Raw genomic sequence first — 23,918 nt, 5'->3', positions numbered from 1 at the left:
ATCACCCCCTTCATAACTGTTCTCAAGTGAAAGAGCAGTGGTATCGCCAACGGTGTGAGTTGTCCTCATTGGTGAAGAGGATATTGAAGCTCTATTATTTTTATTCCCAGAATTTTTATCAACAAAGGGAAGTTCATTATTATTAAGGCTGACATTGAATGTAGTTGAAGGAACAGTGGCATTCTGTGAATTATAGTTCTCTGTCTTCAAATGTTTATTTTGATTATATTCTGATTTGGGTGACATCTCAGGTTCCCTTTGGTAGGAAAGAGTAGTGAATGTGACATATCCCCTGGAGAGCTGGCCTTTGCTTGTTATTGGAGTTGTGCTCACGGTGAGATCAATGATTTCATCTGGGAATGTCTTACTTTCTCCCATAGTTTCTGTTGATTCTGGGTCTGGAGCATTGATATGCTCAATCCATTTGCCTTCTGGAAGAGTGATGATAATGTCATTTCCATTTAGAGTGTCCTTTTCCAGAGATAAATCATCAGGAAACTTGGGGGAGATTTTACTGTTTCCATCTGTAGGTAAGTAATTCATGGTTGTAGGCGACTTGCTTTTGAATTTGGCAACATAATCTTTGAGAAAGGTTCTATCTTTGTCAGAATCAGGGTTTCCTTTTCTGGAGATCAACATTTGGTATTTTTGTTTAGTTTTGGGTTCTACAGGATTTTCATTCGGGAGACCCTCAGGGACATGTACAGTGGGGAAAGGATCATGAGATCCATATCCATGGAGTCCTTGAACAGAGGGAGATGTTTTTGTTGTGAGGCTCTTTCCTTTTTCTCCAACATAAAAGCTATTTTTCTCTGATACATAGTTAAAAGTATTGCCATCAAGCCCAGTGGTCATTAGATTTATATCATTTGGATTGTTTTCGTCCTCCAGAAAAACCACATCTGACTCTATTGAAAAGTCCTTTGTAAAAGGGATTACTTCATATTGAGCAGCATTATCACTTTCTATAGAGTTTACATGCCTTTTTCCATTTATAATGTTCTTTATGTCATCAATAAAGATAATATTGTCAGGTGAAATTATTTCTTTGTCAGGTAGAACAATGATATCTCTAGCTATAATAGACTCATCAGTCATTTTTATGTTGCTCTCTCCTGCAACAAGCGCTAGATCAAATTCATAATTATCATCAACAGAACCAGTAGGAGGAAGAGTTGGTTTCACAGGTGGATATGATTTATTATTAGAGTTTGTGACAGACTTCTTTAAGTTATCATTACCAAGAGGAAATGAGCCCTCAGCCTTGGCCTTTCTTAGCTTTGCTGTGCTCATTGTGAAATCAGGGTAAAATGTTTCTTTTAAAGTTCTGGGTACTTTGTGTTCAGCAGAAGCAACATAAGGCTTAAGAATGAAAGGACTAATGTTCACTGAATTTACCTCTTTTAAGATTACTGGAATTTGGGCATCAGAATTATAGGATTCATCCTCTAGGATAGCCTTATCTTTACCGAAGAATGCATTCGTCCCAGTTCCTGAGGCAGTGATTTCTTTAGCAGATGGATTGATAACTGCTTTATTTATATGGTGGTTTACATCTTGGTCAGAACTTTTATTTATCTGCTCTTTTTTGTGAATTGTGGGTTGAAAAACCGTTTTAGGTGCAATGGCCATGGTGCCAGTTTTATCATAAATGCCTCCATTTTCAGTGGTAGGTATGCCAGTGGCTACATTTATAGGGTTCTCTGAAAAAGTAGTAGGATCTTCCAGAGGAACAGAGGAGACCATGGAGAAAAGCTGAGGGTTACTTTGCACCTTGGTGACTTCCCTGTTTTGGTCAGTGATAATAGAATGTTCACCTAGTAGCTCTAAGTCCACTGATTTATCAGATAAAGAATCATCATTTTGACTAAGAGCATCTGTAATTCTAGTTTTTTTCTGATTAGGAATAAGTAGATATTTTAATTTTATGGACCGGACATCATTTATTTCAGACAGGGTAGAGTTACCATTTTTATTGCTCTCCTTAGAGTCAAAGGTGGGGGCGTTAGGTGAAATGATGGTAACATTTGTTGGTATTTTGGTGGCACTAACAGGATTAAGAGAAGATATTGAATCTTTTTTGATGATACCTTTAGTAACTTCACTGACATAGGAGATATTCTTAGCTTGAGAGGCAATATCCTGAGCCAAGAGGTGCATGTGATCCTGTGAAGGCATCATTTCAGCTAAGTCCAGTTTATTTTCATTGACTTTTGATTTTTCTGATTTGATGGTGTCTGCCAACTCTGGAGCAATTGGGTTACCAACAGTGGATGAAATGCCTTTCCTATAGGGATGACCTTGACTTTTTATGGAGGTAATGATCTCAGCATGATCAGTGGGCACAGTGCCAAATGTGCTGCTCTCTCCCATGGTAACAGTTGTTTCTGTGTATGGTACAGAGAAATACTGGATTTTTTTATTTCCCAAATCAGAAATTTCAGGGAGAATGATGACAGCTTCATCTTCACTTATAGTTTCCTCTTGCATAGATGATCTTTCTAGAAACTCAGAGGAAAAAGTCTCAGTAGCATCCATTAGGGAGGGTGCCAGGTTTTCCAGATGTTGAGTGTTGAAGTTTTTGGTATAATCTTTGAAAAAAGTGGCAACAATATCAGAGTCAGAATTTTCTTCTTTGAGAATAATAGTTTGATATTTTTCTTTAGTTTCAAACTCAGGGTGAGTTATTCTGTACAGAAGACTCTTTGAGGCCACAGCTTTAGGGTAGGTTGTATGAAATTCGAGTCCATTTGGTCTGTGTATAAATGAAATAGATTTTTGAATAAAACTCTTTTTTTCCTTCTCTAGTTCAAGGGAATGCTTATTTGAAATATACTCTGAATCACTTTTATCAGGTTCAATGATGATCAGGTCCATAGCATCTAGATTATTTTCCTTTGCCAGAGTAGTTTCAGCCCTAAGAATAGAGGAATCATCTCTTAATGTATTTGCATATCCTAGGGATACAGGAGTACCTGTTCCAGATATATGGTAATAATTTTTCACATTTGTGTCTTCAGAGGGAATAGGAATGGAGAAGGTCACAGGTATAACGCCTGTGTGAGAATTTTTTGTGCTATCTGTACCAGTTTGGTCTTTTTCTGTTCCAGGATCACTTTGTTCATCAGTATAGGATGCATAATTTGTGTGAGAAATTCCTTTACCTAATAATACAGTGCCTTCCAGAACAGGGTTTGTATTATCTTTCATTGGAATTCTAAAATCTGATGTTATAAAAGTAGATCTTCTTTCAGGGGAAAATATATAGCCTTTTGGGACATTTTCTTTCATCATCGGATAAAGACTATCACCACCAAAGGATGTGTCATGTTCAGCATCACTATTACTGTTTCTCACAATCACTTTTCTTTGGAACTCTGGAGCAAATTTTCTAAGTAGAGGTTTTGAGACTTCAGTCTTATAAAATGATGCAGGATTCTCAAATTCAAGTTGGTCTGCTGTGGTTTTAGTTGTTCCTTTGGATCTGGTGGAATGATATACACCAGAGTGAAGAGAATGTTTAGCTGTCAAGTTGTTGTCTTTAGGAACATTATCACCTGCAATAGGTGTAACATAAACATTATCCCTCACATTTTCTTCAAGTCCACCTTCTTCCTTTGCCATAATGCCTATGTCTTTTTGAGGATATGCTTCAGAGTTCACTGTTATATTTTCCTTAAAAGGGTGCTTAGATTCATATTGTGCACTGTAAAGCATGGTGTCAGCATCTCCTTGAGAAGTGGCAGTGACAGCCACTGTCAAAGCTGCTGGGGTAGACTTATTTTGAAAATTTTTTGGTATTATAATATCTGCCAAAGAGATCTTTTTTATAGGATTTGTTGCTTGAGGATGACTGTAAGGGTCAACAGATGGCATAAAAGCAGAGGAATAAGCTGCTAATAGAGTGCCATCATCTGTAGACACCTTGGGATCTCCTCTGGACATGGTAAAGTCAGTTCCTAGTTTCTTAGGTTTATTGTTACGAGTATTAGCTTCATTCATGGTCAGAATGCCTTTCCTTAATGGCGAGATGAGAGCTATTGAAGCCAAGTCTGTTACAGCATCAGTATTTTTATCCTCATTGGAAATATCATCAACTAGAGTAGGATGGCCAAGAGGGATAGTTGTTATTTCCGTCCCAGCCCTTTTGCCTTTATTGATCAGTCTTTTAGCATTGCTTGATGGGGTGGCAGCAGGGGTTTGAGAGTCATCTGTATAATCAGTAAGGTCTGCATTATCCATTGCGAAGAGTAATGGTTTATATTGCATAGTGTTCCGAGCAACATTTGGGTTCTCTTTGTTGATAGTAAGTGGATTATCAGTGATTACACTGTAGTATAAATTAGAGAGTATGCGGTGATCCTTTCCACTTTGGGGGATAGAATTGCTACGTGGAAGGAATTCAGGACCTTCTGCTGCTTCCACATTCTGTTTCACAGATGCACTTTTGCTCAAACCATTAACTGTTGCTTTGGTGACTATAGTCTTAAAATGTGTTTTGCCATTTGCAGGTTTAGTGACATATAGGACATCAACATTTTCTTCCTCAGGAGTGGTAAGGTCTCTGTCACTTACTGTTACTTCAGTGGTAAGTATATTACTACTTAATTTGGAAAGAGGTTTTGTGCTATGCACAGCCACAAATCCATTCCTTTCAAAGTCACTGCTTCCTGATTCAGAGTACTTGGAATTATGTTCAGGTAAAAGATCTTCTATCTGAAAAATACCATCTTCTCCCACTGCAGATTTTACTTCCATATAGGGAGTTAATTCTTCTTCATTAAGCCTTTCTTTGTCTATCAAACTTCTAAATCTTTGTTTTTGTGTATGAATACCAGCTGTTTTTGCAGGCAAGGAGTTAAGGGCTACAGTGGACCTTCCTTCTGGTATGGTGGCCTTATTAATCATCAGTTTAGACTTGTCAGTCATATCTGTGGGCCCCTTACCTGTACTGTATTCGTCGGTGGGAAAGGTGAAATCAGCTGTAAGGAAAGTAGACTCCAATGGAATGTTCAAAGGATCTACTGATACTTTATTAATTTTCCATTTTCGTATAATGGCATCATTAGTGAGATGAGAATTTTTAGCCACAGAATCTGATATCCAAGCATCAGTCAAGGAATCATGTTTAGTTAGCAGGGAGTTTTGATCTTGATTATTTTGGGCTTTGGGCCTTAGGGTGGATGATTCAGCTACTGACAGAAAAGTGTCTCCTTTGTTAATAGGAAAGTCTGTTTCAGGGTTGGGACCTGTACCACCACTGGCATTGTTATTATTAGTAGAGAGGCTAATGGTTTCATCCACAGAGTCAGTAGATTTATCTGAAGGAGTGAAACTGAGCTTTGAAGCTGAGGTGGTCATGTCAGCTACACGGTCTTCACTAAAATAGACGGTTCCAACAGTTCCAGGGGGAGTGATGATAGGAGTGATATTGCTCTGGAAATTGGCTGTTTTAAGCACACTAGTTCTTTCAACATCCATTTTGGCTCTGGTGTTATTTGCAGAAATTGTGGTGGGGGTTCTATGGTCACCTCTATTTTTAATGAGGTTTTTGCTGTCTATTGTAAAGAGCCTTATTTTATTTTTGAATAGGGGGTTGAACATATCAGGGATGTCAGGAAGGAGGATGATTTTGTTTCTGGCTATTTGGCCATAATCTGCACCAGGGTTAAGAGAGTAGACTTTTCTTCTAATTTCTCTTGTGGAAATGTCTGGATGAAGAAAGATGACTTCCGTTGTAACTGCATCATCTTGGTCCATATTTGTAGTCTGTTGGACCACAGGAATGACTTCCTCAATTTCATCATTGCTCACAGACTTAAAATAATTCCTATCGAGTTTAAGATGTACACTGGCAGGAATATTAGAATGGAACTCAATTACTGGGTCATCAAGTTTAGATCCAGTTGCTTTAGCAATATTGTTATTGTTAGGTGTCATGCTGTTTTCCATCTGTACAGTATGTCTGCCATCTATTATTGTATTTTCCTTTGAAGGCCGAGCTGTTTTAAAATTAATGTTAGTTGTTGGTGCTATGGAGTTAGGGTTAGCATAATGCTTTGTAGAAGTGATGCCATTTGTTTTGGAAAAAGTTAAGTCCCCTGCATGCATCGTATTTTTAGCTACATCTAACATTGTCTTTGTATCATTGAAATTACTAATAGCATTATTGTTTTTCTTATACATTCTATAATTAAGAAAAGAATTTTTAGTATTAATGGGATTGATATTGGAAGTGGCTTCATCAGCATCAGTGGTGGTCATGCTAGATTTGATATCAGCCTTGTTATAAGTACGCAGAATAGGATAAGATTCAAAGTCATTGGTATTTTTTGCAGAGGAAACGCTACGCATTTGAGTATTAACTGTAGTTCTGTGGTGATTCTTTTTGTCTGTGGCATTAATTACAACAGAATTGTCTTTCTGTGGAGCATCTGGAGAGTTGCTCATAGTTTTGCCATATCTTTCCAGGTAAGTAGTATCACTTATAATTACATTTCCATCCTCCATGTCAGGAACATCAAGCAGAGTTGTATAATCTTCTAGAATGTCTGTGGCATCAATTGTAGCTGTATTGCCTTCTTTCATAAGAGTGGTAGTATCAGTGAAGAATATATTCTCTAGTCTTGCTTCTTCCTCACCAGTAGTGGTATAAGTTCCAAGGAGGTTGTTTGAATTTGATATGGCAGTGTTTCTCTCGTCTGCAGAGGCACTAAACTCATTCTTAGTGTTTTGTATGTATGCAGCATGATTAGGAGCAAAGAATGGCTTAGATCTTCCAGTGGATAGCAAGAAGGGTTCAAGACTCTGGGTTGCTTTGGTGTTTCCCTGATAGTGGGGAATAGCAATGGAATCAGACTTATACTGGTGGGTGGTTATGGATACAGGTGCTGAGATGCTATTTTCCTCAGAAACAGCCATCATCCTCCGTGTTATTGCAGAATTGGGTACAAATCTGGAAATTATGATACTGACAGCAGAAGTATCCTGCATAGCAGCAGATGAAGGTGAAACATTGCTCATTGGAGACTCTGCCTGAGTAGAGTTGTCTTCTGGACCCTCAACATAAGCAAAGCTAGCTGAAGTCTGGTTAGCTGAAGGGTTACTTGGTACATCGTTTCCAAATGGGGGAAAGTTATACATACTAGCTTGAAGAGTCTCTGAGTGGTTTCTCTCTGAAAGAGATCCAGAGTGCCTTGTTACTGTATCGGTAGACTCAGAGTAACTATTTGAATCATCTGTAGGTGCAGAATTATTTTTTGCTCTGAGGATGGATGAGAGTTGATTTGCTCTGTGGCTCTCTGATGCAGACAAAGGTGGTTTGGCAGACAAATAATTTGTCTGACTGTGTGTTTCCTGATTCCCATTATACTAAAGGGAAAGAAGTACAACATTTTTATGAGGTTCCTCTTGCTGATTATATTTTACTAAAAACCTGAAATCAGTAGTCACAGTGCTAAATTGATCAAATAAAACAACATTCTGTAGGTCTGTGCTTTTTTTTTTTTATCCATAAGTTGTTAGGTTAATCAAGTCAGAAATACGTAGTTCAAGGTAAAAAGGAACAACTCATATATTAAGATTAATTAGCCTCTGCAAGTATAAATCCAGGTGTCCTATAGCAGACTTTCAGTATGGAATTTCTTATAAGAAGTATACAGAAGCCCTTTAAATTCTCTACTGTTACGTATTATAACTTCTGTTATCTTTACTTCATTATGTATATAATTAATTTTAAGGGAGGAAAATAGAACATTAAAAATACAATGGTATTTTGTTCAGCAAAGTATTCTTTCTGCATTAAACATAAGCTAATGATCGATGTTTTCCCTCCATCTAATTTTTAGTTTCATAAGAATACTGTTATCCAAAATACTGAAACTTACCGGGAAGCAAGTCACAAAATTCAAGATGGTCACACTTAACACTAGAATCTTCATCTTGTCTTGCTATTCCCTGCAACTAAGGGCAAAATTGTCTTATGTTACATTAACTCACTGACAATTTAAATCACAATTTAGAAAACATCATAAATAATCTTTATTATATTTTAATATTATTAGCTAATTAATTAAACATTAACTAAAATGATGGCTTGCTAATAAGATAGACAGTACTCAAAGTAAATCTAGTTCGTTATTAGAAATGACAATATGCCAAGGGTGCCTGAGTGACTCAGGTGCTTAAGCACCTGCCTTGGGCTCAGGTCATTATCCCAGGAGTAACATCTTTGGCTTAGGTCACGATTCCAGGGTCCTGGGATAGAGCCCCACATCAGGCTCTCTGCTCAGCAGGGAGTCTTCTTCCTCTCTCTCTGCCCTCCCCCCTGTTTGTGTGCATGTTCTCTCTCTCTCTCTCTCTCTCTCAAATAAATAAGTAAATAAATAAATAAATAAAATCTTAAATAATAAAAAAGAAATGACCGTATGTGGGATAGAATACTGTTTGCTAAGGTCAATATTAACCCATCAGTGAGAATAGAAAGAATTTTAGCTATTTTTTATAACTTACAGGGAATCCAGGAGTAAGTGTTTACAAAGTACATTTTGGACAATATTCTTCAGTAGGGGCTTCATTATAGAAATTCACCCTTATTCTCATGTTGATATCTATTTCTTGCTCTTTTTTTTTCAGGACTATTTAGACAAAAGTTAATTTGTTGAATCTTTATTCAGCTAGAATTTACAATTTTTCCAAGTAGGTCCCTTATACAAAAGGGTTATAAGAAAGTATATATATTTGAAGAAAGAATGGCTCCAAACCTGATTTATTCAAGTATTTACCTTTCCTTCCAGCCGTCTTCTAGCTTCAACTCTGGATCAAATCAGCCCGGTTCAGCAGTGCACAAAGTTAAAATCCATGCTGACAAAGTCTAAATCTCAGAAAGAAAGGCAAGCTCCTCATTCTTCTTTCTTTATTTTAATGGGAAGAGAAAAAGCTTCTCATATAAAGGATTGCTTCTGAGCTAATCCCAAAACAAAAGAGAGGAAGTGTCTTTTGGCTTTTGGGCATGCATTTCTCAGGCAGGAAGTGAACCTATTATCTTATCTTTAAATTGAAAGGAGGCAAGGCTCATATTTTAATTATTTTGAAGCCTTTTAAAAATTAACTGTCTAGTTTCTAGTGCCATTTCCTTTTTTCCTGTTTTTTTTTTTTTAAACATAAGCTCCTTCTGCTTCTGTAGCAAAAGTTTAACATACATTTAACATGTATTTCCGTTAATTAGTTTACTTTGGGATTCACCCTATGAGGCTGTGGTTTTTGTAAGGACAGAATTGTGTTTCATTGAGTGTTCGAAAAATATGTTTATAATATAGGAGAAGAGATTTTTAAAAAATAACATACCTATTATATTTTGTCTTTTCTTTTCTACATCATTTATATAGATACCAGGCTTCTAGTTCCTTTGTTCAACTCAGCATTGGGTGATACAACTGTTAACTCCAGTGACTGAGACTAATTGTCCATTTACATGGAATCCACCAAAATACATCATCCCTATTTTGCCACTTGCTGACGTGATTCATTGGTGTATATTTTAAATCCTTCCTAAAAATCTGAACTTAAGTTTTTATTGACTTTCAGTTTATGCTATGGAAGGCATGGTACAATAGTACTTTTATCAGACAAAATAAAGACTCAGTTTGAACTTAATTGGCTTGCTGTTTCTTTTCATTTGAAGACACCTGAAGATTTAATTACTGCCAATTATAATTTTTTCTTTTACCCTGCATACTTCTTTCATATCATGTAACCCTAAAACTCAATAATGGTTGTGATATATGAGTGCTACTAAGTAGAAAGACAAATAAAGTCAAGCTTTTTGTACTTTTGTTTTTCCTTTAGGCTCCCTCAATTTTCCTTACCCTCTGGCTCATCTTAATACTTTTCTATGGCTGACATTCTTTTATTACACATTGAACAAATACAAAATCCCCAAATTATGTCCCAGACTGTCCTTGGATTGTTCTTTTAATCAGGTAGAGTATTGATGTACAAAACTTCTATGTACATAATTACCTTCAGATCAAAAGCAGTGTGTCATGAGTTGAACAATTATAATGTTATCACTTTAGTAGCTTAGAAATACCATTGCCATGACATTAAATATTGTTCTTCATGGTACTTGACGTAATTGTTGGAAAGCTAGTGAAGTAATACATACTTAAGGATGAAATGTTCATCCAATTACAGATAATATTTGCAGGTCTTTTCAAGTAAGCCACCAGACTCAGAATTCCTGGCTGGCACAAGTTCATCTTTATAATACCTGAGATAGCTTAGAATTCTGCTTTATCATTTCTAAAGTAGAACCTGGGACAAAAAAATCAAGTCTTTGTTAAGAAACTTCATCTTTGATTTTTTTTTTTTTTTTTTTTTGTAGTCCAGGAAGTTCTCATCCATTGTTCCCCTTCATCGAGGTGAACAATTCATTTATTTTTCCACATACCTTCCAGTTTATGATCTACTCACTATTTCTGGAAGTTGTCCTTGGTAATGCCTAAGTAGGCAAACACCAGTACTTTTTCATATACTAAAATAATTATATCAAAGGAGGAGCCACAGATTAGAAAACAGGTTATTGGTGTCTTTATGTAGTTATGATTCTTAAATGGCAAAAGTGAAGCTTACAGGCATGGCCCTAATTAATTTTCACAGAATATTTATTTTATTTTACTGACTCACCAAGCTTACCAGCATCATGTGTTTAATGGATGAGGATACATAGCAATTCAACAGGTATTATTGAGTATCTGTAAAAAGCACTGGTGTAAAAACAGAAGTAGAAGCTATAACACTGATTCTCAAAGAATTTATGATCTATTCTAAGAGGAAAGATTAAATAACCATATTTATTGCTATTTATTTATTTATGCATTCAAGTATTAATTGAGCCCTTGTTAGCTTTAAGGTTCAGCTCCAGGCCCTGAGTGACATAATGGGGAAGCAAGATAAGCAAAATCTGGCCTGTGAGTTGCATAATCAAAGGGCTATAATTTTAGGGTTTCAATAGAGAAGAAATGAAATTTTGAAAAGTTCTTGGCTTGGAAGTTTGGGTGTTCTGAGACTGGAGTTGGGTTGGGGGTACTTATTAGGTGTAGGAAAAAGTGTAAAAAATGGTACAGAAATGAGAATTCTCAGGGGTGTTTGGGGTTAAGAAGAGAGAATGTCTGACTTCCATACTTCTTTGTAGCATCCATGGCCTGGGACAAGAGTAAGATCAACAGAGATCTAGGGAAGTCCTAGGAACTCTGAGGTAAAGAAATCTTCCCTTATGTCACTATACTCATGAGTAACATCTCAGAAGACTGGCCCTTTTTGGGTCTTAAAGTCTCAGTATATAGGAGTGACTTCAAGGCTCTAAGACTTCAACCCTTTTCTAGTCCCAACCTTAACACATCTACCTTGAAATCATGAAAACTAATCTTATTGTGCCCTTTGTCCTTTACAAAATCCAAAACCTAGCTTCCCCAACCTGAAAACATGGATTTATTTACCTGTCACTATTTTAAGTCTTGCCTCTTTGCTTTTCCATAGTCCTTGTACCTTTGAACTCAGAGGTGAATCAGGAATCTCCCTTGCTCCTTATTGATGCTTCACACCATTTTGTGTCTTTTTTCAAACTTTCACCAGCTTAGATTTCTTGCATCATTATATACCTCTCACTATATATCCAGTTAGTCATTTAGTGACTAAACTCAAACTGAATTCAGTCTCCCTCTTCCTGTAAAGATTTTGTATTCATCATGGTTCTCCAGAGAAAGAGAATATATATGTGTGTGTGTGTGTGTGTGTGTGTGTGTATTTTTTTTTTACAGGAAGAGATTTATATGATTGGTTTATATGATTATGGAGGCTGAGAAGTCTCATGATCTGCCATCTACATGCTAGTGATTCAGGAAAGCCTGAGGTGTATAATTCCAGTCCAAGTCTGAAGGCCTGAGAACCAGGGTAGTTAATGGTATATGTCTCAACTCTAGGCAGCAGTAGGAGGTATAAAGGGGCAAATTCCTTCCTTCTACACCTTTTTGCATTATTCAGGCCTTTAAAGGATTGGATGATGGATGCCTACATTGGGAAAGGTCATCTACCTTGCTGAGTTTAACTGATTCAAATGCTATTCTCATTCAGAAACAACCTCACAGGCACAACCAGAAATAATATTTAATCTGGGCAACCCTTACCCCAGTCAAGTTAACACAAAAAAATAACTATCACAGATTTTTTACAAAAGATTTTATTTATTTATTCATGAGAGACATGGGGGGTGGGGGGCAGAGACACAGGCAGAGGGAGAAGCAGACTCCATGGGGGGAGCCTGACGCGGGACTCAATCCCGGGTCTCCAGGATCAGGCCCTGGGCTGAAGGCGGCGCTAAACCGCTGAGCCACCCAGGCTGCCCAACGATCACAAATTTTATCTCTTGGCTTACTGTAACTTTTTTTTATAACCACTGCTTTCTCAATTCTTGGTGATTTCAGTGTCTACATAGTTTTTTTTCAATGTTTTGTCCTCTCAGTTCTTTGACTGTTTTTTCCAATATGCTTGTTTACTTTGTCTTAACCACTCATTCTCATGGCCACAACTAAAACATACCATTCGTGACTAATGATCCCTGTTAGAAATGTCTTACTTTTTAACCTATCTCTGCTACTGTGATTCTAACAATTCTTTAATTTCACGAATTCCTACAGTCTATGAATCATACCAACTTTTAACTCTCCTTACTCCCTGAGTCTTCACTGTTCTCCTTATTCAGTTCATATTTTATGAAAAACTACTATAATCTCTCCCTTTCACATACCATTAACTCTTTTGTCCTTTTCTTGCTTCATTATACTTGTTTGGAAAATATCAATTCAGAGTAAACATAACTCTCCATCCATTTTGTTCTTGTGCCCAGAGAAAAGCATACTTGATCACAATGTCTAGGTACTTGTTAATGCTGATTGGTAAACTGAATGACCAATCCAAATTCATTTACTTTCTCAATCTTATTATAGCTTTTCTTTCCTCTTCAAATTTCCAATACCTCCTGTTCATTTTCACTCTCAGTTGGTGACCTTGTTCTTTATTTCATGAAAAACAAAATAGATGAAATCAAAAGAGAACATTCACAAGTTCAACTACCATATTTCTGTGTTCTCTATAATCCGAATTCATGCATTCTGTCTTCTGTCCAATTAGTACATATAAGTTCTCCAAAGTTAGGCCTAAGGTCAACTCCTCCATTTTAGACCAATTCTCACCCCTCCTGCCCATTCAAAGACTTCATTCTAGTGATTCCCTCCTTCCTGTATTATTTTCCCCTTTTTGTTAGCTCATCATCATCAACATATGGATATAATGTTTTTTCTTCCACCATAAAACAAAAAATAAGAACAGACCTTAAAAAAAAAAAAAAAAGAACAGACCTTTCCCCCCCCTTGATTTAATTTTCTCCTTCAGATACCCCGTTTCTCTGTTCTTCTTATAATAACATCACTAAATAAAGCTTGTCTTCAGTTCCTTTGTCCCACTCTTTCAATCTACTTCAAAGGCTTTTGCCTTCACTACTCTACCTGAGTAAGCTGCTCTGGTAATTCATTCTTTCAAGTTTTTCATATGCCTTCATGTTATTGAATCAAGTTGTTTATTTTAGGGTCTCATTTTACTTGACTTATCAGTACATTTGACACAGTTGATAATGCTTTTCTCCATGAAACATTTCTTCACTTGATTTCCGTGGTACCATATACTCTTGCTTTCTTTTAATTCACTGGTCTCTCCTTGCTTTTTTTTCTGTTGATTCTTCCTTATCTCCTAACCATTTGGAGTACTCCATGGTTTAGTTTTTGAATCTTTTCGCTTTTCTATGGATACTCACTCCTGTGACTAACATGTCTCTAAATACAAAAATAATAACAATTATCAAATTGATGTCTCCAGGTCAGACATCTAGCCTAAATTCTAGAATATTATATCCAATTTCTTATTTAACAGAACTAATTAGATGCCACATCCAAACAAAACTTCTAATATACTCCAAAAACCACATAATGAAGAAGCTTCTATAGTTTCCTTCATCTTGTTTGTTGACAGCTGTTAGAGACTGAATTATGTACACCTAAAATTTATATGTCAAAGCCCTAATTACCAGTGTGACCAATTTGCAGATTGGGTCTTTAAGAGATAATTAAGTTTTAGTGAGGACAAAAGGGTGAGACCCTAACTAGATAGGTCTTGTGCCCTTATAAGAAGGAAAAAACATCTTTTCTTTTCTGTGTGCATCGTCAGATATAAGGTCATGGAAGACATAATCAGAAGGCCATCTACAAGACAGATTTCTTACCAGTAATTGAATTGGCTGGCCCCTTGATCTTAGATATCTAGCCTCTATAATTGTCAGAACATAAATTTGTATTGTTTAAGCTACACACTCTAAAGTATTTTGTTATGGCAGCATGTACAAACTAATACAGCAACTCATTAATTCCAGTTGTTCAGGTCATAGTCTTCCTTGATTATTTGTTTTATTTTAACTGATTCAAATGCTATTCTCATATTCTCAAATTCTTAGGCAAATATTAATGGTTCTGCCTTCAAAATATATCTAGCACCTGATGACTTTTTCACAGGAACAGCACTACCATCCTAGTCCAAATTTAAATCAGTTCTCACTTTGATTACTGCTTTTGTATTTTAACTAGTTTTCTGCTTCCACTTTCTATTATCATTATAGGCAGGTATAGTGTTTCTTTTAAATATTAGATTATGCTACTTGTCTGTTCGAAGCCTCCAGTGACTATTCATCGTACTAAAAATAAAACTAAATTCTTAAAGGCCCTATAGAATATTATCCCCTGTTACCTCTCAGAACTCATTTCTGTGCAGCCATGATACTCTGTTGTGGTGCCTTGTATATTTCAGTCATTCTTGGCCTTAATGGTGAGAAAGATGAATGAGAGTGATTAGAAGCAGGAAGACTAATTTTCAATCTATAAATCTGTGTAAAATAGAGGTTGTAAGTCTCTGTGAAGGGCAAGAAAAGAAAATATAACTTATAAAAAAACCAACAAAATAATTGGGAGTCAGTAGAATATGGTGAGATTAAGAAAGGTGAGGATAATATTGAGATTTGTAGCTTGGGCAACTGAGTGGATGAAAGCTCATGGTAGCTTTTCTATGCCAAAGATGTTACCTGCAATTAAATTAGTTATATGTTCAAATATAAATTCAGAATGGATGAAAGATAGGAATCCATTAAAATCCATTAAAATCATACAGGAAAACATAGGCAGCAACCTTTTTGATCTAGGCCATAGTAATTTCTTGCAAGACACGTCTCTAAAGGCAGGGGAAACAAAAGCAAAAATGAACTATTGGGATTTCAAGATAAAAAGCTTCTGCACAGCAAAAGAAACGGTCAACAAAACTAAAAGGCAACCTACAGAATGGGAGAAGATATTTGCAAATGACGTATCAGATAAAGGGCTAGTATCCAAGATCTATAAAGAACTTATCAAACTCAACACCCAGAAAACAATCCAGTCAAGAAATGGGCAGAGGACATTTCTCTAGAGAAGACCTACAAATGACCAACAGGCACATGAAAAAAAATGCTCCACATCACTTGTCATCAGGGAAATACAAATCAAAACCACAATGAGATACCACCTCACAGTAGTCAGAATGGCTAAAATTAATAAGACAGGAAACAACAAATGTTGGCGAGGATGTGTAAACAGGAGAACCCTCTTGCACTGTTGGTGGGAATGCAAGCTGGTGCAGCCACTCTGGAAAGCAGTATGGAGGTTCCTCAAAAAGCTAAAAATAGAGCTACCCTGTGACCCAGCAGTTGCACTACTGGGTATTTACCTCAAAGATACTGATGTAGTAAAATGACAGGATGCCTGCACCCCAGTGTTCACAGCAGCAGTGGCCACAATAGCCAAACTGGAAGGAGCCATGATGTCCTTCAACAGATGAATAGATAAAGAAGATATGTATACAATGGAATATTACTCAGCCATCAGAAAGAATAAATACCTACCATTTACTTTGACGTGGTTGGAACTGGAGGGTTTTATGCTGAGTGAACTTAGTCAGTTGGAGAAAGACAATTATCATATGGTTTCACTTATATGTGGAATATAAGAAATAGTGAAAGTGACCATAAGGAAAGGAGGGGAAACTGAATAGAGAAAAATTAGAGAGGAAGAAAAACCATGAGAGACTTAACTCTGGGAAACAAACTGAGTGTTGCTGAAGGGGAGGTGGGTGGGTGGGTGGATGGGATAACTACCCAGTTAGGCATTATTAAGGAGGAAATGTGATGTGATGAGCACTGGGTATTATACACAACTGATAAATTATTGAAAACTACATCTGAAACTAAAGATGTACTATATGTTGGCAGATTGAATTTAAGTAAAAAAAAAAGTTGTGTGTTAATCTTCATTTATTTTATTTAATTTTTAAAAGACATTTATTTATTTATTTGATAGAGAGCGAGTGTGTGAGTAAGGCCAGGGGCAAAGGGAGAGGGAGAGAATCCATAAGTAGACTGTCCAGCTGAGCATGGAGCCTGATGCAGACAGAGTTCCATCCCAGGACCCTGAAATCATGATCTAAACTGAAACCAAAGGTCAGCTGCTTAACTAAGCCACCCAGGTGTCCCAGTCTTTATTTATGTTAAATATAGATGTTATTTTATAAATGCTAGTTCCACCACTTCTTAGCTTTTTGACCTTGAGCAAAATACTTAAACTCTCCAAGCCTCAGTTTTCTTATATGTAAAAAAGGCCTCGCAATAGAACCAACCTCATAGGGTTGTTACTAAGATTTGAATTTTTTTTTTTCTTTTTCTTTTTCTGTTTAAATTCCAGTTAGGTAACATACAGTGTAATATTGGTTTCAGGTGCAGAATTTAGTGATTCATCACTTACATACAACACCACATAAAATGCTTAGGACCTATTTGTGCTCAGGAATCACCAGCTATTGTTGTTACTCTTTTGGAAAGTAAATAGTAACCTCAAGAGTACTTCAGATATACAGACAAGCTGGACAATTCTAAAGCCTCCAGGATGGCCATTATTTCTGCGATGTGTATTTGTGAAGAAGGTGTCCTTGGGTCAGGACTGATCTAATGAATTCACTAGAGTGATTAACATAGATGGTCTTTGACTTGTGATGGTTCAACTTATGATTTTTCAATTTCATGATGGTGCAAAAGTGATACATATTCAGTAGAAACTTCACTTGAATTTTGAATTTTGATCTTTTCCTGGACTAGCAGTATGCAGCAAGATGCACTCCTGATGCTGGGCAGTGGCAGGGGCTGCAGCTTCAAGTCAGCCATGCAATCACAAGGGTAAACAACTGACACACTTACAACCATTCTGTACCCATACAACCATTCTGTTTTTCACTTGCCTATTCAACAAATTACATGAACTATTCAACACTTTATTATAAGATAAGCTTTGTTTAGATGACTTTGTCCAACTGTAGGCTAATGTAAGTTTTCTCTGCACATTTAAGGTCATCTAGGCTAAGCTCTGATGTTTGGTAGGTTCAGTGTATTAAATTAATTTTCAACTTACTATATTTTCAACTTAACGATGGTTTTATCAGGACATAACCCTTTCATAAGTTGAGGAAGATGTGTACCAAGATGCTGCTCAAGGGGAGGATTAGCTCAAGATTTATGTGTGTTCTTTGTTTAATAAAAATATCTATATTTGTTATTTTCATAAAACTGAATGATATGACTGATTCTCAACCCTTCCATCTTTGAATATTGCCTCTGTTCCTTTGTCTTTATTATGTTATTAGGAGGGAAATAGGCACTTTCAATCTATGTCCAATGTCTCTTAAATTCTGTTTAATTTCTCAGACTCAAGTGGGTATAGTGCAGTTTCTCAGTTTCCTCTACCAGTGATCAAAATGTTTTGAATCCAGTGAAAGGATGTGACTTTCTGAGAGTCCCAGGTTTATGTGGAGAGACTTCATTTCAGCTGTCTGTCTGGAGTGGGCTCAATGCCCATTGTTTTGTGTTTCTCTCTAGGTTTTGAAATTCAGACCCTTGGGTTACCAAGACCAGCCACATCCTTGAGGTTGGCCTTAGAGTCCATGCATATGTCCTCCCTGGATTTTATTTTCCTTTTATTTTTGTATTGTAGGGGTTTCCCTTGTTATTACTTTCTTTTAAAGTTAGCTATACATTTAAAAGTATACTTGTTCATATTTTCTCAGTTTCCAAAATATAAGAGTTGGCATAATGTGAAAGACATTTCAGATTATGTTAGTGGGCCTGATCTTGTTTTTCATTCTTTTTATGACTTCTTGTGGAGCTTGTCTGATGGAAGTTTTAACCCAAACTTTGTTTATAATTTCTGCATTCCACACATTTACCTTGTCAAAGCAAATATTGCAGGACAAAGTTAACTAACAGACAAGGAAGACTTCAAGACTATTTCAATAATCAACTCTACAGAAAACAAAAGGTGGGAGGTTTCTTAGTGCTGGGATGAGCTAGTGGGAAACTACCCAGTTGATGTTATGAGGATACATTGATAAATGGAAGGTGTAGAGCAAATTATGTAATTCTTGAGTTGGCAAATGTTTTACATACATTTATACTATGTGTTTGTTGGTGCTTATCTAAATGGGCTCCTACCCTCCCACAGAGACTGGGAGATAGGGGCACTGTTTTCCTTGGCTTCTAGGTCCTTAGGAAAGATATTTCTGGGTTGTAGAGTTGAGAAGAGGCTTTTAAAAAGTCAAAGAGGGAGATAAAGAATTAAGAATTGTTCTAAGACTTGATGGGTCTAGAGTCAGGAAGAAACCTGTCCGTCTTTTTTAAGATTTATTTATTTATTCATGAGAGACACAGACTGAGAGAGAGAGGCAGAGACATGGGCAGAGGGAGAAGCAGTCTCCTCGCAGGATGCCTGATGCAGGACTCAATCCCGGATCCTGGGAACGTAACCCAAGTCAAAGGCAGGCACCCAACTGCTGAGCCACCCGGGTGTCCCAGGAAGAAACCTGTCTAAAATTTAGTCAAGCTGAGGGGAACATTAAGGTCTCCATCAACCTTATGTTTAAGTATTGCTCATTATTGGAATCTTTTTTAGAAGGACAGGCATATTATTCTTTTCATTTATTTCCAAACATGTGAGAGTGATACAAATACATACAGGGAACAAACGATTTTCAAAATGATTTATTGAACAAAGCTGAAAAAGTAAATGAACACACATAATAAGTGAGAGAGTGAAAGAAGCAGAATTTCTAGAATGATCTCATTTCTGAAGTGTGATTGCAGTCAATTCTTGAGGCAATATTGGCAAAAGTTAAGGTGAGAAGTTTAATATTTAGGAAAATTGTGACCTAGAAAAAATGTTGAGAAATATAAAATTAATTTCGACAGTCCAATGAGCATTATCTATTTGGTTTAAAATTGCTATTTTATATTAACTACATAAAATAAATTCCAGTCTGTATACCCTCTCCTTTTCCAGCACAACTCTCTCATTTTCATGACCGCTCATGATTCTATTGTAAAGTAAAACATATCTAGTTAGATGTCCTATATTTAAAGCATGGCTAGTTGCTATGCTTAAGGCCTGCTTCATCATTATTACAACTTAGAATACTTTCATACACCTTTAAAAAAATAAAAACAAAAAAATCAAAAATCTTTATACAAAAATTCGATATTATGTGTTCCAGTAACCTTTCTCTGAAATAGATCTGCTCCTGGTATCTTAAGAGCTTTAGATCATGGTTCTAATCTAGACTAGCTGTTTCATTGTATTCTATTTTGATGAAAGTTTATTTTATAAATTTTTCTAATTGTTTTTCTCCTCCATGGATTTTCCTTATCAGTAGTAGCAACATTCACTCATTTCAATCTGAACTTTACTGAGGTGACACTTTTGGTATAGTCCAATCACGTTCAACTATTTACAGTCAATTGACTGTGATACTCATTCTTGCACTTGAGCTTGTATACTTGCCAGTTTCCCTTTCTGAAATACTATCTGTTTTTACACTATGACCTCATCAGACTCCGCCTCAACCCCCAGGAATTTTATTTAAAAATGTATAGTTTCTAGAGTAGTAGAGTTCAGTAATCTTTATTTTGAAAAAGAAACAAACTGATTAGGACTCAGTTGCCTACTAAATGATCTGTTGGGATTAATTCTAGAATTCTAAGCTTTCTGACATAAGTATTAAGACATTTGGGGGCACCTGGGTGGCTCAGTGGTTGAGAGTCTGTCTTCAGCTCAGGGCATGATCCCGGCGTCCTGGGATTGAGTCCCACATCAGGCTCCCTGTGGAGCCTGTGTCTCTGCCTCTCTCTCTCTGTGTCTCTCATGAATAAATAAATAAAATCTTAAAAAAAAAAGTATTAAGACATTTGGATTCTAGTCCTGGTCTTGCCACTGTGTATTCCGAATTTGAGAAAATTCCAACCTCTGTGTCCTATATGAAAAATGAGAGACTGACTATCTTCTCTCTTTCATAGAATTACAAAAAAATCAAAACATATACATATCAAGAGTAACTAGTTATTAAGTAAGGCATTGAGAGATATATAGGGCACTATTGAATTTCCTCATCTAAATCTTTGCATGCAGTGTTTTACCTGTTATCAAGATGCTTGAGATGCACCACGGCATTGCTTTTCTTATGAGGTGGTTTCAGTGGATGCTGTATTTGTGGTGACTGTAGTTGTGAGCCTACTGGTTGTCACTGGGGCAGTGGTAATGGTATTAGCTTCAGATATGGGTGTTGCTGCTACTCTTGTGATGGCTAGAGCAGTAGAGTTCTCTTCTGAAGGTGCAGTGGATCCTGCAAGAGTTGTGGCAGCATCAGTACTTCCTTCAGGGAGAGTAGTATCTGCTGTGGCCTCATCAATGGGGGCAGTTGTTTCAGGTTCCAGCATTGTCGAATCCAGTGTAGTGCTTAAATCTTCTGGTGCAGTGGCGGAGGTGGAGCTTGATGGAGTTGTAGTGGCCGCTGTCCCTAAAGGTTCAGTAGTGTTCTCCTCCGTAGGAGTTGCAGCTTCAGTGGTTGAAGAAGCAGGTTCAGCAGGGGTGGTGGTGGCTGCTACACTCATACTGGCAGTAGTGGTGGCATCTGGGGCTAAAGGTGTAGTTGCAGTCCCTGTGGAGGCTGCAGCTGTTGCAGTGCTAGCTGCTGTAGGAATTGTGGTTGCAGATAACGCAGCTGTTGCAGTAGTAGCAACAGATGTAGTGCCTGCTTTTAAGGTTGTGGAGTCAGTTGAACGGGTTGTGGTACCTTCTGCTGGAGTGGTGATAGCTGCCGTGGTTGTACCATCTGCTGATTTAGTGGTGGTCTCATCCCCTGGAGCACCAGGGGTCTGGGTGGTGGTTTCACTGTTGGTCTGTGCACCAGATTCAGTAGTAGAGGCAGAACGTGGTACAGTTGTGGTGGCACCAGAAGGAGATGTGGTACCAGTGATGGAAGGAGAGGTGGTGCCGCTTGTGGTGGCATCAACCCCTGAAGTTATGGAGGCTGCTGTGGTCGTGTTGGTAGCTCCTCCAGATATTTTGGTTGTAGCTGAACCAGTTTTACCCACAGCTGGAGATGTGAAATCCGCTGAGGATGCAGGGTTAGCTGTGAGAGTTGTGGCCTCAGCAGGTGCAGTTGTGGCAGCTTCAGTGGTTGTGTCATCTATTGGTTCAGTGGTGGCCTCTTCCCCTGGAGCTGTAACATCAGGACTCTGGGTAGTGGTTTCACCTGCATTGGTTAACACAACTGGTTCAACAGTGGAGGCTGCCGTCACAGGGGTTGGAGTGGTAGCACCTACTACAGTTGTGCTGGTAGCAGCAGTTGTATCACTGGTGGCCGAGGATGTGAGTGTACCACTGGTGGTCGTATCCAGCCCTAGGGTTGAAGAAGCTGCTGCTGTGGTGGTGGTGGTTGTCCCCACAGGTGTTGAGTTTGAAGATCCAGCAGTTGTGGTAGCAGGGAGAGAGATGTCTCTTTCCAAGGTTGTCGAGTCCGTTGCCCCAGTCGTTAAGCCATTAGGTGAAATTGTGGTGGCAGCTGCGTTGGCTGTTGTGTCATCGGCTGTTTCAGTGACTTCCTCGCTCACTGGGGAAGTAGCTTCAGTGGTTGTGTCAACTGCTGTTTCAGTGGTAGCCTCGGCCACTGGTGGGATGGCAGGACTCGATGCAGGACTCAATGCAGCTCCGGTGGCAGGACCAGGTACACTGGTGGTTGTAGGACTTAGTGCACTTGTGGTAGTGGCACCAGGTATAGCTGTTGTTGTGACAGAACTAGAAGCAGTGGTAGAAGTTCTGGGTATTCCCGTAGTAGCAGAAGCGAGAGCTGTGGTAGCACCAGCTGATAATGAGGTAGCACCGGAGTTAGTGGCACCAATCCCTGGGGTTGTGGGAGGTATTACAGTTGTGGCTGCAACGTATGTAGGGGTTGTGGTTACAGCAATGGTGGCAACAGTAGCAGGAGGTGTGTTTGCTGAAGTTGTAGAGGCAGCTTGAGTGGTGGAATCCTCTGTAGCTGAGAGAGTGGCATCTTCTTCTGTGTTCGCTTCAGTTTCTGAGACCTCTGTGGTAAAATCAGGTACAGTGGTGGAAGTAGCCCCTGCGTTCATGGAGGTTGCAGCCCTAGAAACAGTGGACTCTTGGGATGTGGATTCCACTGAGGTCACCACAGATGCTGGGGCAATTGTGGTGGAGGCAACATCTGTTGCTGAGTTAGTAGATGACGTCACATGGACCATGGTGGGAGCCGTTGGAGATAGAGTTGCAGGTGCTCTGGTGCTTGCATTTGATCCCTCAGTTGCAGTGTCAGATATACTAGTTGGAGCAACTGATGGAGATGTTTTGCTATTGGACGTGGTGCTAGTGATGGAAGCTAAATTAGTGACAGCTCCAGGTGTCGTGGTGATTGCATTGGTCAGGCTACCAGTTGTACTGTCTTCTGTTCCTGTTGGCCTTTTTGGAGGTTTTGGTTTATGACAGGGTGGCTTATGAGGCAAATGAGGTCGGTGATGCTGCTGCTGGTGTATATGGGGGTGTTGGACACCTGGCCATGGTCTTAGTGGAGGTGGATAGATTTGATGAGCTGTCAGTGGACACTTACGTGGTCGATTTGGTTGTAGACAGGGATGAACTTTAGATGGTACATTTAATGGAAATGGTTTTTTTACTTTGTTACGCAGGCACTTTTTCTGTGGATTTTGAACAGATTTAGATCCTTTGTGTTTAGATGGTTTCAACTTCTTTTTGACAAGTATAGATTTCCCTTTTTTTGGTTGTTTTACAGTTTTGCCTGCTGTGGAAGATGGTCTTTTTTTTCCTTTGAGGGGTTTAAGTTGATTTACACCTTTCTTAAGAGGTTTAGATCGTCTCTTTTTGGATTTACTTAGCCTTTTCTTTGCTGTTAGAGTGGGAGGCTGCCTTTTTTTAGTTGGTTTTATACCTTTACTCTTTGCAGGAATTATTTTCACAGTTTTTTTACCTGCTGTGGGCCCTTTCTGTGGAGATTTCTTTTGAGTTTTCTTCTTGGCTAAAGATCTTTTTGGTCCAGCTTGAGCAGATTTAGACCCATTGAGCAGTTTTTTAGCATCTGGTTTAGATTTTTTTAGATTTTTCTTTTTGGCCGGAGTTTTTCTGAGAGCTGGAGATTTGCTTTCTTTTGATTGATTTGACCCCTTCCTGGCAGTTTGGGGCAAGGAGCTTTTCAATTTCTTTGGTATTTTTTTTGAGGTTGGTTGTGTCTGTAGTACTGATTTAAGTACTTTAGGTTGATTCACTTGTTTCTTGGCAGGTGCACTAAAGTTTTTGGATTTTGTTGACACTTTATTTTTGGCTTTAGATATTTTCCTTTTTGTTGCAACTTTTCTTGGCTGATTGAGCTTTTTCTTGGCAGGCATA

This window comes from Canis lupus, chromosome 13, assembly GCF_003254725.2.
Source record: "Canis lupus dingo isolate Sandy chromosome 13, ASM325472v2, whole genome shotgun sequence".
Classification (NCBI taxonomy): domain Eukaryota; kingdom Metazoa; phylum Chordata; class Mammalia; order Carnivora; family Canidae; genus Canis; species Canis lupus.
The sequence above is the reverse complement of the archived record's forward strand: the minus strand, read 5'-3'. Positions refer to the sequence as shown.